The sequence below is a fragment of the Corvus hawaiiensis genome, chromosome 3 (genome assembly GCF_020740725.1).
Source record: "Corvus hawaiiensis isolate bCorHaw1 chromosome 3, bCorHaw1.pri.cur, whole genome shotgun sequence".
NCBI classification, from domain to species: domain Eukaryota; kingdom Metazoa; phylum Chordata; class Aves; order Passeriformes; family Corvidae; genus Corvus; species Corvus hawaiiensis.
In genome coordinates, this window is record NC_063215.1 from 118050927 (window position 1) to 118064493 (window position 13567).

Sequence of the window (13567 nt, forward strand, 5' to 3'; positions counted from 1 at the left end):
AACAAATCTGAGGGAAAATTAAAAAACACCTGAAAAAAGAGGAACACAAAGAAACAGGAAGGCCACACCTAGCTGGGGTGTTAAGACTGTTTAGTTAGCAACAAAATTTAAATTTTTTTCTTACCTCTTTACTCTGGGAGTGGAATAAACTGTCCCATGTGAAAATGCAGTTAAATCAATTAGTATCCCTGAGAAAGAAAGATTAATAAAATAACAAGAAAAGCCTGAAAGAACACTCAAGTAAGGTACAAAACCGACAGGTTTTTACTTTTTTTCGCTATCCTATTTCTAAAGCTAAGGTTATTGGGACATCCAGAAATGAAGCTGAAAATGCTGTTCTATGATCTGCAAATCAATACACCAACCCACATAACTAAGCAGAAGGGGCTGCCAAATGCTTATTATTTTTCCTGCTCTGTAGTCCATCTCATATTAACAGGACTTCTCTTTGTAACCTTAATTTTGCTCAGCTATCAGCATTATTTCCTACAAATTGAAATCATCTATCTTTCTTCACCCCACAAGCAAAACTTTCCTTATTTAAGATTCATGGTTTGTCACATGGTTGCACCACTGTCAAACTTACAACTGAAATTGGAGTAGAAGAATCCTAGGGAGCACACAGGATAATCAAAATGTCTGTGACATTAGCCTTAGATGATTAAAGAAAAACTACATTATTCAGATGTTATAATAAAATAATTCTATGGTGTTGCAGTGGGGATCTCTATGGCTGTGGGTTAGTTTCTTGCCAGAAGAACATAATTTTTTATTTTCTCTCCCACAAAAAAGCCAAAACAAAACAATACAAAAGATAAAAACCAGCAGTGCCCTAAAAGTATGAGAAATTCAGACTAGATTTTTACATCTTCAGGGATTTCTTGGATTCCCTATGATTGATGATGTACAATAAAGCAGGCAAGTGGGTCTAATATTCTAAATCAAACTTGGACTTTACCTACACAAGCACACATGACCCCAAAGCACGAACTGAAAAAGAGATCACAAATAAAATTGTGCTGCTCTACAATAAAGGCAGCAAATGGAAAACACATAACCTGAATTCTCTCTGCTAAGTGCCCCATCCAAACAATCAGCTCGTCAACATCTCATATTAGAAGATACTTCAGGTTTTTAACTGATAACCTGGTGGTTCAAGTTTTGTACAAGCCTTCCTTCCCAGGGTTGAACAGCCAGAGAAATGCCCCCAGTTTGAGGGCATGTCTGCAGATCACAGGAGTGACCTGGACAGGACTTTTAAAAGGAAAGGGCTGCAGTTCCTCTGGGATAGCTGAAGCTGTAGATGTGAGTTTGGAGCTTGGATGTAAAGCAAGTTGTCAGTACAGACGTATGAAGTGACTAAATACTTTTTCTTACTTATCTTCAGGCTGGTTTGCCAAACCTCTGATGATAAAAACTGTGACATTTCAGAATGAATTTAGGTGCTTCCCTAAATACAGTTTATATCCCTGGTTCCCACCTATTTTTCCAGCCCATTACACTACTGAGTAAACATGGACCAGGGAGACTGTGGCTCAAAACAGAAGTATCTACTCATTTCTTCAGAAGGAAAGTGTTATTGTAGGGTACACAGTCTAAACCAATGTGAAATTAAGGGCAGTATTCCAGGCAATACAAATACCATGTTATGACTAAAACATAATAAACATTCCCTACGTTTCCCCGGCTCTTTTGAACTCTAACTCTTAGGGCTTGCAGGAACAGGCTACTCAAAGATAATCCTTAAGATTGCACGTTCGAAATTGAGGTGGTATCTCACATACATACCAGTGTTTGGTACAAACTGCTCCTTGATATTATTTTTAAGAAAAAAATATGAATGGATTGCACTTCTTAGAGCATCCCAAAAACTTTACCTCCAGCCCTTCCTTCAAATGAATACAGCTTGTGATAAAAGGACAACCAACCATATGAAGAGTTTAATTGTGTTAAAACTGTGCGCTCCAGTCATCAGAATACACAGACTGAACAAAGTGATTGGAGGAAGGACAGCGTGAAAAGGAAGTGTTTTCTTGATGGTTTTTCTCTAGCAGTAGCCATAAGCCGATGGCCATGGAAAAGCACAACAGTGGGACAAAAGGAGCTTTTAGTCTAAGACCACTGTAGCTGTTTTATAAAACATTCGTGTTCCTAAACTCTATGGAAACCAAGAAGCCTTCCCAAGAAAAAGGCAAAAACCTAAGCAAATGAAAGAGGCCTTACTCAAAGTCGTGCAAGCATGAGGCTATTCCTCTATTCCTGACTACCCTGTATGCAATTCTGCTCTGCTGCGATCGGAATCCCGGGCACAGGGATTATCCCGGGAGAGTGTGGTGAACTAGAGGATTGCAGTACAGCTTTGGCAATCACAGAAACCTCGTCAGCAGCTGAAATGAAGTGTAAGAACATGTCATAGCTTTGGTTATATGCAGATCTCTGCAAAGAGCAGACGGAATTCCCCTCCTGCAGCATTGCATAACAAAAGCCAGGTGCTTCACTATTATTTTTGTCAGCTGACTTTGGCTATAGCCAGAAGCGAGATACCAGAATTCTTAGGCCAGTCTGATCCAGTGCTTCACTTCCTGTCTTCCAGTTAAAGCAAGTGTTTTAAGATCCCATTTCTCTCCACTTATCAAGTCCAAAGACAAGTCCTCACCTCCTGCTTTTCACTGGCTGCTGCACTAGCACAGTTAACACCTATGTTGCTGTAAGGAGTAAAGCTCCCTGTTCCAGCAGGGAACGTTATGGGGCAAGCAAGAGTAGAGTGGAGGGATAAAAAGCCAGCACTAAAACCTCCTACAGCAGAGGAGTGAGTGCTTGACATGGTATTTGTCAAGCCTAGGATGATGGCTCTCTAGTGGTGCTTAGCACAGGCATTGCCCAATGAAGCTGGCTGTGACAGGAGAGCAGCTCAGGCAAACTGTTAAGTCTTTATTTCCTGTTCCCAGCTATCTGACTTCGAACAAAGATAAGGCCCTTGTCACTGGCCTGGTTAGGCAGACACTAAGGTACTTTCAGCATATGGCTCTCCTAATAAGGTACATCATACTAGGAGTAAGAATAGTATTAATAAAATCATTCCCTCCTCTCTTTATGTAGGGAGAGTCCTGTTTTCTTGTCCACTCTATCTCAAGCCTCACCTACTGCCAGATTAGAAATTTCCAATCCTCTATGCCTTAAGAAACCTTTTGCTGTTTGAAGTATGTTTTTTTATCTCAAAGGCATCTTACTTAAACACCATCAGACCTTTTGGTGGTTAAAGCTTTTGTGGTTATTGGTCCTGAGGAAGGTTCTAATGCAGAAGCCATTCTCAAAAAAGTCATGGCTTTCAGATTAATGATAAACTCAAAGGTTGTTCAAGTCATTCTGCTGGAAGCATTCCTGTGCCACGGTTTGAGTTTGTTTGACATAGAACAATGCTACTGTGCCTCCCTCAAAACAGGGTGGAGAGAAAGGAAATGCTAATAGAGAAAGGTTGGTCTTGTGGATAAGGCACAAGGCTGTGATTCAGGAGACTGGTATTTGGCTCTTGGCAAGTCAGCCTTTCTACTCTTAGGCAAGTCGTTTAATTCTCTAAGCCTCAATTTCCCCAACTGAAATCAGAGAAGATACTTCCTTGCTCCCACACTTCTGTCTTATTCACTGATGATGCCACTTCTTCAGGGGATGAACCGCTCGTTACATTAAAGTGCCAAGCACAAAATGATGAGGGGTCGTGTCAGAAAAAGACAGTGTCCCCTCTTTGTCTCCTTCCATCCAGGTAACTCACTCCTGTGTGTTCCTACACTGTCCCAAGCACTCCTTTGGAGACACAGGAGTGTGCTTAAAAGTAACCTGGTGGAAACAAGATTATTGGTTTTTTTCTGCTGGCTCAGTTTTTACTGAGCCAGTTCCACGTACAATCACAGAAATGACTCTGCCAGCAGGAAGGAATGTGGTCGCACCAAGGCCAAGAAGTTTCTGGAAGACAAATTTGGGCAGAGGTGCCTGCTTCCTGACAGAGTGCTAACGTCATGGAACTGTAGCATAGCACTGTATTTTTAGCCTGAGAAATTGATAAACCTTCCTGAGATTTCTAATTTACACTCCTTCCTTCCCAGAGTTAGTATTCAGAGCAGAACTTCTTGGGCACTTTCTCCCCCAGACCTCTCAAGTGCTTCCTATTCCCTTCTCCTCATCCCAGTGCTATAAACACATACCATGGTTTGGGAGTTGCATTATTTAACAGAGTAAAACTTTAAATGTTTGTTGGCAGGCAAAGAAAAAGATGGAGTAGTGTTTTCATTTTCCACTGTGGTACATAAAAGCCTCTCACTACAGTGAAGCTGATTAGTGACCTCTGAAGTGGTCACTAAAACTGTAAACACCTTCCTCATGCCACAATCGAGATTCATCTGATGCAGTAGAGCTGTAGGGAGAGGACTTAGGGAAGAGATGAGCTCAAGCTGAGCAGAAGGAGCTAAGTCAGCAGAAAACAACCTTTTTCTGCCCAGAATGATTTTTTTCAAAATAGATTACCTCTATAAGCCAGATCACTGTTGCTGCTTTCAAAGGGAAGCAATAGAGTTACTCTATCTGCAGCCACAAAACAAATATAAGGAGGCAGAAGGAAGGATGGGAATTGTCCCTTTGGCAACAGCAAGCTGTTAGGGTACGGAGTTTATCATGAAAATTGCATACTAAAAATATATAGGCAATAGGTGTCTAAAGTAATTCTGCTGCCCCCCAAAATGCCAGCCCATACCAGCCAGCCACCATGCACCGGATCCACTACAGAGCATAACAATCGCTCATCCAGGTTTTTATTACAAGGCTTCCCTTTTCCTCAGGGCTCACAAGGAGTTTAAGCTACTTAACACCACCCTCAGCTTCAAGAATCTCAAAAGACTGTATCTATAGCCAATAATCAGAATCAATTAGGTTGGAAAAGACCTTTGAGATCAGAATCCAATCTTTGACTGAACACTACCTTGTCAAGCAGACCATGTCAAGCACCTCCAGGGCTGGTGAATCCACTACCTCCCTGGGCAGCCCATTCCTGTATTGAATCACCCTTTCTGTGAAGAAATTTTTCATAATGCCCAACATAAACACCCCCTGGTGCTGCTTAAGACTGTGTCCTCCTTTCCTATTGCTGTCTGCCTGGGAGAAGAGCCTGACCCCAGCCACAACCTCCTTTCAGGGAGCTGCAGAGAGTGACAAGGCCACCTTAAAGAGATGAAAAAGGTACCTTGTTTCAGTACAGCCCCATCAGATATATCTCCTCTTAATTTGGAGTCTCACACCTTAATTTTCAACCTCTAGCCTAATGACTCCTGCAGTTCTGACTTGTACAGTTAAAGGATTACACCCAGGAATGACAGAGAGACACTCTTTGCCTCTTCAGGCCAAAGGTAAACACTTAAAACCTTCTGGGACACGTTTACACATCAACTCCTCCTCCATATACAAAGCAAACCTCCAGTTTGTAAATTGGCCACTACATGTCTTATCTGGCCCTACATTAGCCCTTTCTTACAGATTGCCTGGGGCTGTGTGTCACAGGTGCCACCTCACCATGCAAAGACTTACAGGCAGTAGTTGGCCACAATCAACTCCGAGTAAGCCACCAGCAGGCTGCTCACCCCGCTGCTGTCCACATTTTGTGCCTATGCATCCAGTTCACTGCCTTGCTGCAACAAAATAATTCAGATTTATTAACAAGGCCTACATCTTAGTAAGGCTATCATTATTAGTTTGAGCTCTCTGAATTACAGGGTTGAAAGCCCTTGATTTCTCACCCAGAACAGTGATGAGGTTTGCTATTTCATTGTCTTGTTCATTTGGCAGTTGCTACATGACCTGTCAATTTTGCTTTTAGGACATTTGGGGAAAGTTTGACATCGTTTTTATAATCAACGTTGTGGTTAACCTCTCATATAACAATGACTTTGATGAATACTCATTCATCTGCATAGGATTTCCATTTGTGAGCCTTAATATTGCTGAAAAGAGATGAAATCCAAAAACAACCTCTGGGTTTTCAATCTGAAATACTGTGCCTTAGGTACAGTAAATGTGTCAGGCACCATGAGATTCAGAACATTTTCAGATGTCTGAAAAAAATACTCTATGTACCTTACCCACTGTAAGCAAGTAAAGAATACACATATCAGTCTGACTTTTTTGGTTTTGAATTAAAAAGAACAATAAGCCAAGAAGACAACTAATTCTTGAAGACATCTCTTGTGCAATAAAAATTTTTTAAAAAAGGAACTGAAGTGATTTTTTGCTCTGTGCAGTGGAAATAACAGCTCTAGACTCAGGCTGTTGAATGGAAACACAACAGACACCACAAGCTGCTTCTGGCAAGTACGTGCAGGAACCAGAGAAAGGAGAAGGCCTAACCCAAGAAAGAGCTGACAGAAAGAAGCCAGTGGCAAGAAGGATTAATTAGAACAAGGGCTAGTGTTGGTTACAAGGGCAATGTCATATATAAAGCTGAATATGAAGAAAAGGCAACTGCTTTATGGAAAAGTTCCTTAACAGGCAGATGCAAAAAAGACAAATTATTAAAGCAACTGATGTCCCAGCTCCACTTCTGATTAGTCTCCAATGAGACCCTGGGGTGCAAGTCAGGTCAGCAGTGCTGAAAGTCAACCTGTTCGGTTCTCTGTTTCTCAAAGGCTGAGACAGGTACCGGCTACCTAAACTTTTCCATTGCACCAGCCCCATGGATTCTAAGACAGGCATTACAGGCTCCAGTATCCAAAGAGTAGAAAGTAAGGAATGGAGGGCATTTGGAATGAAGTCTCTGATTACAGTTCCACTGCTCTTACTCCCGGTTGTCCCAGCAGCTTGTCCCTTAAGGGCCTTGATACCATTGCCTCAGAGATTGTGAGTAACACCCTTGGGTTTGTGGTGTCTCAATAAAATGCCCCCTCGTGGTGACCACCACGATTTCTTCACAGGGCACAAATCCTGCTTCCCTCACTGCTCTGGTTGTCTGCTTCTCCCAGAACACGAAGGTAAAAATTTCCATGTGCAAAGCAGAGAACTGTAGACTCTGTGCACTATCTTGAGCTCTCATCTCCAAGAAAAGTAGCCAAGGAGAGCTGACTGTGCCTTTTCCAGGAGTTTCCATTAAAAGGAAACCTGCATAAATAACCATTGGCGTAACTGAAATTAAACTGAGACCAAAGTTCCCACTTGAATTTGAAAAGTATTTCTGTCCATATACATAATCATTTGCTTAAAAAAACCAGACAAAAAGCAAAATCCAGAAGTCTAAACAAGCTTGTTACTTTTTAAAAATAATACAGCTATTTCAGTTTTTCTTACTACCTTCTCTTACGCTGTAAAAGCAAAATCCTGTGAGTAAACCAATCCAGATTTAATACCACTTCAAAGCTTTAGAGATACTAGAGACTCATAGTTCAGTAAGAGAGATACCAAATCTGGTCCCAAAGGCATGGATGCTGTAGAGAAGTAAATCTGTAGCTGCCTGATTCCAGGAGATTCAGACATGGTAATACCAGAGATACTTGCCTAAAGTAAAACTGGCTACCACACTTAATTAGTAGTCATTAGGCTCCACACCCCCTATAAACAGCCTGCAGAGAGACTGTTGCAATTGTGAGATCCGTAGTGAGGCCTGATTCACATCCGGACACTTTTACTGCCCTGAGTCTTTCAAACTTACCTGCCCCACCAAGTGAGACGTCCTGTGGCCCCCAGAAGAAAACTCCTGCTGCAAGGAGAGCTTTAACTCCACCTTTCCTTAACTCCTTCTTAAATTCCAGCTTTCTTTTCCCTAGTGTTAGACACTTTTGAGATTCAGCTGGAAAGGGCACTAGGCCATCTTGTCTAGATCATGCTTTTGCCAAGAAAGGTTGAACCAGATGATCTTGAGGTTCCTTTCCAAGACAGTACCCCATTCCATGACAGATGCTGTCTTGTAAATTGCTGGTGCTACCCTGTTTTCACAATTTTCACCTGTTTATTTGAGACTGCCAGGGCTTTGGGACAATTTGGGGGGATTTTTCATCCCGGCTCCACAGCACACCAGGGTGGTCTAAGACTACAGCTCCTTGGCTGCGTGGCAACCCAACTCTTACATGTGATGCACTGATTTCTTTTTGGGTTCCTGAGCTCTCTTATGTTACTGCTCCTAATTCTCTTTGCCTAACAGTGGGCGATGTCTGTGCTCTCGGGGTGCAAAAAGCCCATTAGGAAACAGACCCGAAATAATGACATTAATTCAAAAATCCACGTTGTTTAGCTGCTGGATTGTTTAAAACTAGAATTTATATTCCTTTTACGTATCTTAATTACACATGGTATTGTTTCTGCCTCCTGAATATGCATCTTTAAGTTTCAATGTCAACGTAAATACTGGTACAGCTATGCAATTACAGCACTTTTGCTTCTGCAAATATTCCCATGACCTACATCACAAAAAACTCTGGCAGGTGACCCAGTTACTACAGACTTGGTCAGTTCAGGACTTCACACTTGCAACACAGTTAAAACCTTATTTGCAAAACAGCACTGCTGTAACTGGTCAAGTGGAAACCATGTGACCTGACATGTTTTTAATTGCAATGCAGACAGAACTTTTAATTTGCATAGCCTAGGACTAGCATATACTTCTGTTCTGATGCCAGAGGACACCAGAAATGTAGGAAGTGAAAAAAAAGAAAGATGGCCACTTGGATAATTTACTCAGACAATTACTGCCTCATCATACCATCTCTGCTTAGAAGAATGTTTGCCAGTGCCCCTAGAAGAAGAATGGAAAAATAAAATTAAATATATAGCTGAATGGAACCACAGAATAAATTACACTTAGCATAGCAATTACAGTTTCTCCCAGACTATATGTATTATGAACAGCTTATATTTGTGTGGTCAACAACCCTGCCTCATAAACATCCCTGTAATTAATTTGAAATAACAAAAACCAGGGGTAAATAAACATGGTGTTCCTTTTGCTCCCTTTAACATTGTTTGGCTCCTTACCTACATACAGGCAGTCCATTCACTGCAGCTGATGAAGCAGAACTCTCCAGCCAGGAAAGAAGAGAAGGACTCAAGTTCTCAGGGATGAAGGTGGCAGCAAGAACCTCCTAAAATGATAAAAACCCAATTGATTGTGGTTTATAAAAACAATACATACCAAAGTAGCTACTGCTTAATTATATATTACTAAAGGGTTTTTTTCTCCTCTCCTTAACAGCCATTCTATGCTCTAGCAACCCTGTCCACTTCTCCTTTGCAATATCCTCCCCTTCACAAGCCTCTAACCAACCATTCTTTCAACTTTTGCAAAAGTTACTGGCTGTCTTCCAACCCAGAGCTTCCTAATGCCATGTGCACAGCACTGCTTTATGAACAGATGTTTGGTTTCCTCATAAACTCCTGCCCTGGCTCAGTAAGATGGCGGGGAGCCACAATTCTCTGTGGTTCCCTTTACAAGAGCAGCTCCATCTTGGCTCATAACATGCTCAAGCAGAGACTGCTCAACAGCGTTATTTGGGAATTTCAGAAAATTCACACTCTTAAAGCTGGAAGACAGAAGGGGTATGTCAGCTTCTCTCAAATGAGTGTTTTTCCAGCTTTATTTGAGGGGCTTTGAGAAACTCATGAAGCAACAGCACATTCTTGGTGCTGGAGACATGCTCATTGTGCACATTCACTGCATTGAACAAGCTTTGAGTCCAGGAATAAGTTCCTTAAATTTGGGGTCAGGCAATAACACATTCACAGCAATAGAGTACAGTTAAAAGTCAAGAACCCAATCACACACCTCACTTTCAGACAACCCTTCCATTTGAGCTGACTGAAATTTTGAGTGATAAAAGTCCACGGCCCTGCAAACAGAACATTCATGTAAGTATTGAAATACTGTAAGGGAGGTGGATTCCAGAAACTTGCTTCTGGAAACTCTTTCATTCTTTCAGAAAGATATAACAATATACCAGTTCACATATGTAACTTTAATCATGTTTTTAAATAAATATGTACACTTAGCATCCATTCCTTTTCTGGAAATACTCCTTACAAAATAAGTCACCCTATTTTTTTTTTACAGTTTTACTATCAAGAATTATTGGGATTCCTCCTTACCACTCTCACTCACCTCCATGATAGTAGGAGATAAGAACTTACCTAGGAGCACTTAATAAGGTGTTAACCTGCATCTGGCAGTCCTGTGGCACTGTGTGTTGTGCTAAAATTCTTAGTGAGACTTTTTTTATGGAGAAACAAAAGTAAGCAGGAAACAAATTTGTGATTTTTTTTTTTCTTGTTAGGAATATAGTCTGAAAGGAAAAGTTGTTTAATTTGCAAACTTATAAAAAAGCAACAGGAAAGAGTAGTGGGCTATCATGTAAGTAGTGGCTTAAAAATCAGTAGCTGGTGTCAGTAGTCTCTAGAAATAGCTACCAGAGCCCTTACAACAGGCCTTAGCCAGATACAGTAACTTATGCACTGGGAATCCCCACTGCAGGCATAGGCAACCTGACTCTAAAGAAAAAGGGTCTCACACATTCAGGGAACTTGGCTTTAGTTTCTGGTCTTAGCCACAAAGTTTCTGTCTGACCCTTCATAAGTGGTTAATCTCTAGACCTTAGATTCATCTGTTAAAGCAGAAGGAAAGCCTTGGAAAACAATGCATGATCCTTCATTCCAAAACTTAATACAAATAAGGAACTTTTGGTGGGCACTCTGTCCAATTATTCCGGATAAGAAGTCACCTTAAACATTGGTGTTAGTGGTATCCATTACTTAACAAATAGATCATCCCATGCTTGTCAACAAATCATCTTCTCAATAAGTAGCTGAAAACCAAAACAATCTAAGCTAAAGGAACAGTGACTGAGAACACACCAAAGTTCACATACAAGCAGGAGCTGATGAAATAATGTGGTGTTGCTTAGAAGTCACTGAGAACCTGTGGTTAGTTTCAATACTGTAGCCTTAAGCATTTCTAAGTAATGGCTTTGCTTTTGTTTGACGTTTTTAGACCTTTGCACGAGGACAGACAGAAGTGCAGCAGGGTTTCCCCACTGACATCACAGCCACTGAAATCAGGAGTGACCTTTAAGGCTCAACACACACCAGATTTGAGTTTGAACATACAAAGCTCTGTTTGAGCTCCATAGTTGGGCTGCTGGACAATCCATCTCAGTTTACTTGTTACTGAAAGGTGAACTCAAACCAACTTCAAATAACTAAAGTCTAGAGAAAATTGAGATATTACCTTTACCGAATTTTCCCCACTTGAAGTCACAACATGTATGAATGGGAGAGAAAATTAACATGCTGCTGATTACTCATTTCTGTAAGAGGAATAGTATTTAGTAAACTGATTGATAATTTTACAGGCACGTACCAAACATTTACCCTGAATTACAGCAAAGTGAACATCTCTGTACTTGCACAACTTACCATTTGGTGTAAGGCAGGATTTATTTGGTGGGTGAACAGAGGAACAGAAACAGGGGATTCCCTGGCCTTCTCATTGCTAGTACTTCACTGCTTGCAACACCGTCATTTTCCTCAAAATACGATCCCTAGGGGCATATTTTTGTCTCATTTGGTTTTAGCTAAATTACTGCAACTAATCACTCTACAGCAAATACTGTTTCCATGATTTTCCAGTTGTTCACTATTTGGCAAATCTGGTAAATGCTTTGAACAAAAGCTACATCGGGTTGCTTTACAGACTCCCCCAACATGTTATCCTACATAGCAAAAAAGGGACAGTATCAATTAAAGACCTATGAAAACATTCAAAATGAGGAGAAAATTAATATATGCTATACCATCTAGACAAAACCAAAAGTGAATGTAGCGACCAGTTACAAGTCTTGCAAGAAATAGAGACTTCAGTTTCAGAAATACAGACCCAGCACCAGCTTTCAGTTTCCTGATAGTCTAATGCCTGTTTCGTTTGAGACCAGAAAATGCATAAACTTACATAGCTGGTATTTCTTTAGCTTAGTTATTAGAAATCTCTATTGGATTGCTCATTATGACAGGTTTATGCCTTTCTGCTTAAGGCTGTACATAATAAAATGAAAATTCAGTATCAAATAAACAAAAGAAGGGAAAATAATCTAACAAAATCACAACAAACATTGTTCCAAAGCAGTGCTGAAAGCATTTAGCCAAGAATTACACATCAAGTGATTCACAAAAACTCAGCTTTTCTTCCTTGTGTGCATGCACTCAGAGTAGGTGTGATAACTTTCTGTTCTGGCCAAGTGACCACACTGGAAAAACAGAGAATTAAAACTGCAGGGATAAAAGAAATTCTAGCGTGTTCTAGTTTTAGCATCTACTTACTATAGCCTGAACTCTGTTTTGTTTTTATCATATTATCACCAACACATTGTTGGTTATGGCTAGTCAACACTTCCTATTTTAAGGCCACATTTTTAGTTACTCCCAGTTTGCCAACACCTTTTCTTCACATGATCACATACACTGCCCCTTGAGATGATTTTTTAGGAAAAACAGAACAAATATGACTCAGTCATTTCTACGAATGACCACGGGGAACATATGCTTTAACTATATTCAAAGAATTCTGAAAACTTTTAAGAAACTTCTTTGCATTTCAGAAACAGGGACATGAAATTTAACAAGGAGGCCGTGCTGGTGTCACTACTGGGATTTTTTGCTCTTCCTTGGAAAAGGCTGACCTTACATATGCTTGCCAGACTTGCTTTTAGTAGCCAAAATTTTCAGCTCTCTCTCCATTGCACACACATGCAGAGAGCGAACTGGATGGTGCCTGCAGTAGGCAGCTGATTGCCAGGCTGCCACAAGCTGAAACTGAAACAGGTAAGATTATTTCTCCTCTGGTTTCAGGACTCACGAGAGTTTTATTCATCACCATCGAATAATGTATTGCCCAGTTCAGATTCAGAAAGAGGGGCTCAGGTGAGAAAGGGAAATGTGAATTATCAGAGAGAAAAGGAAAACAGGCAAGAGCCTGAGATCAGAAGAAATGAAAAAAAGATGAGGTGCAAATAAGAAACAAGGTTGGGAGAAGACAGCAGGAGGATTCAGAGTGTCTCCTCTTCCCAAGAAAGAGGAACTGCTCAAGGATGAGCAGTCCATATCACTTTCTTGAAGGTCAGACAGCTGAGAGTTTAACAGGCTGTATTTTCCAGAATGAGAGAAAAATCAGCCCCCAGGCTACTGCTTTGCCAAGATCCTCCCATAAAAACACCCAAGGTCCAAGAGCTTGGAGCCCTGAGCCCTTGGGCCACGCATAGGGCTTGGCAGCCTGAGGTAGATGATGGTTGAAGAAACCCTCATCCATGGGGAATGACCAACACGATGGAGGCAGCAAGGAGTGCCCACCACCCGCTCCAGGCTGGACAACAGCCTCCTGCACTCCGCTTAGTCCCGCAGGGCTCAAGGCAAGGCAGGGCACAGCAGGGCTGGCCAGGAAGCAGGGGGCCGCGGCGGCAGCAGCCCAGGGCAGGAGTGACGTTCCGAGGTGGCCGTTCCCGTTCCCCGCGGGCCACACGCGGCACTGTCACAGCACACGCAGCCCGCGGACCCCGCCCGC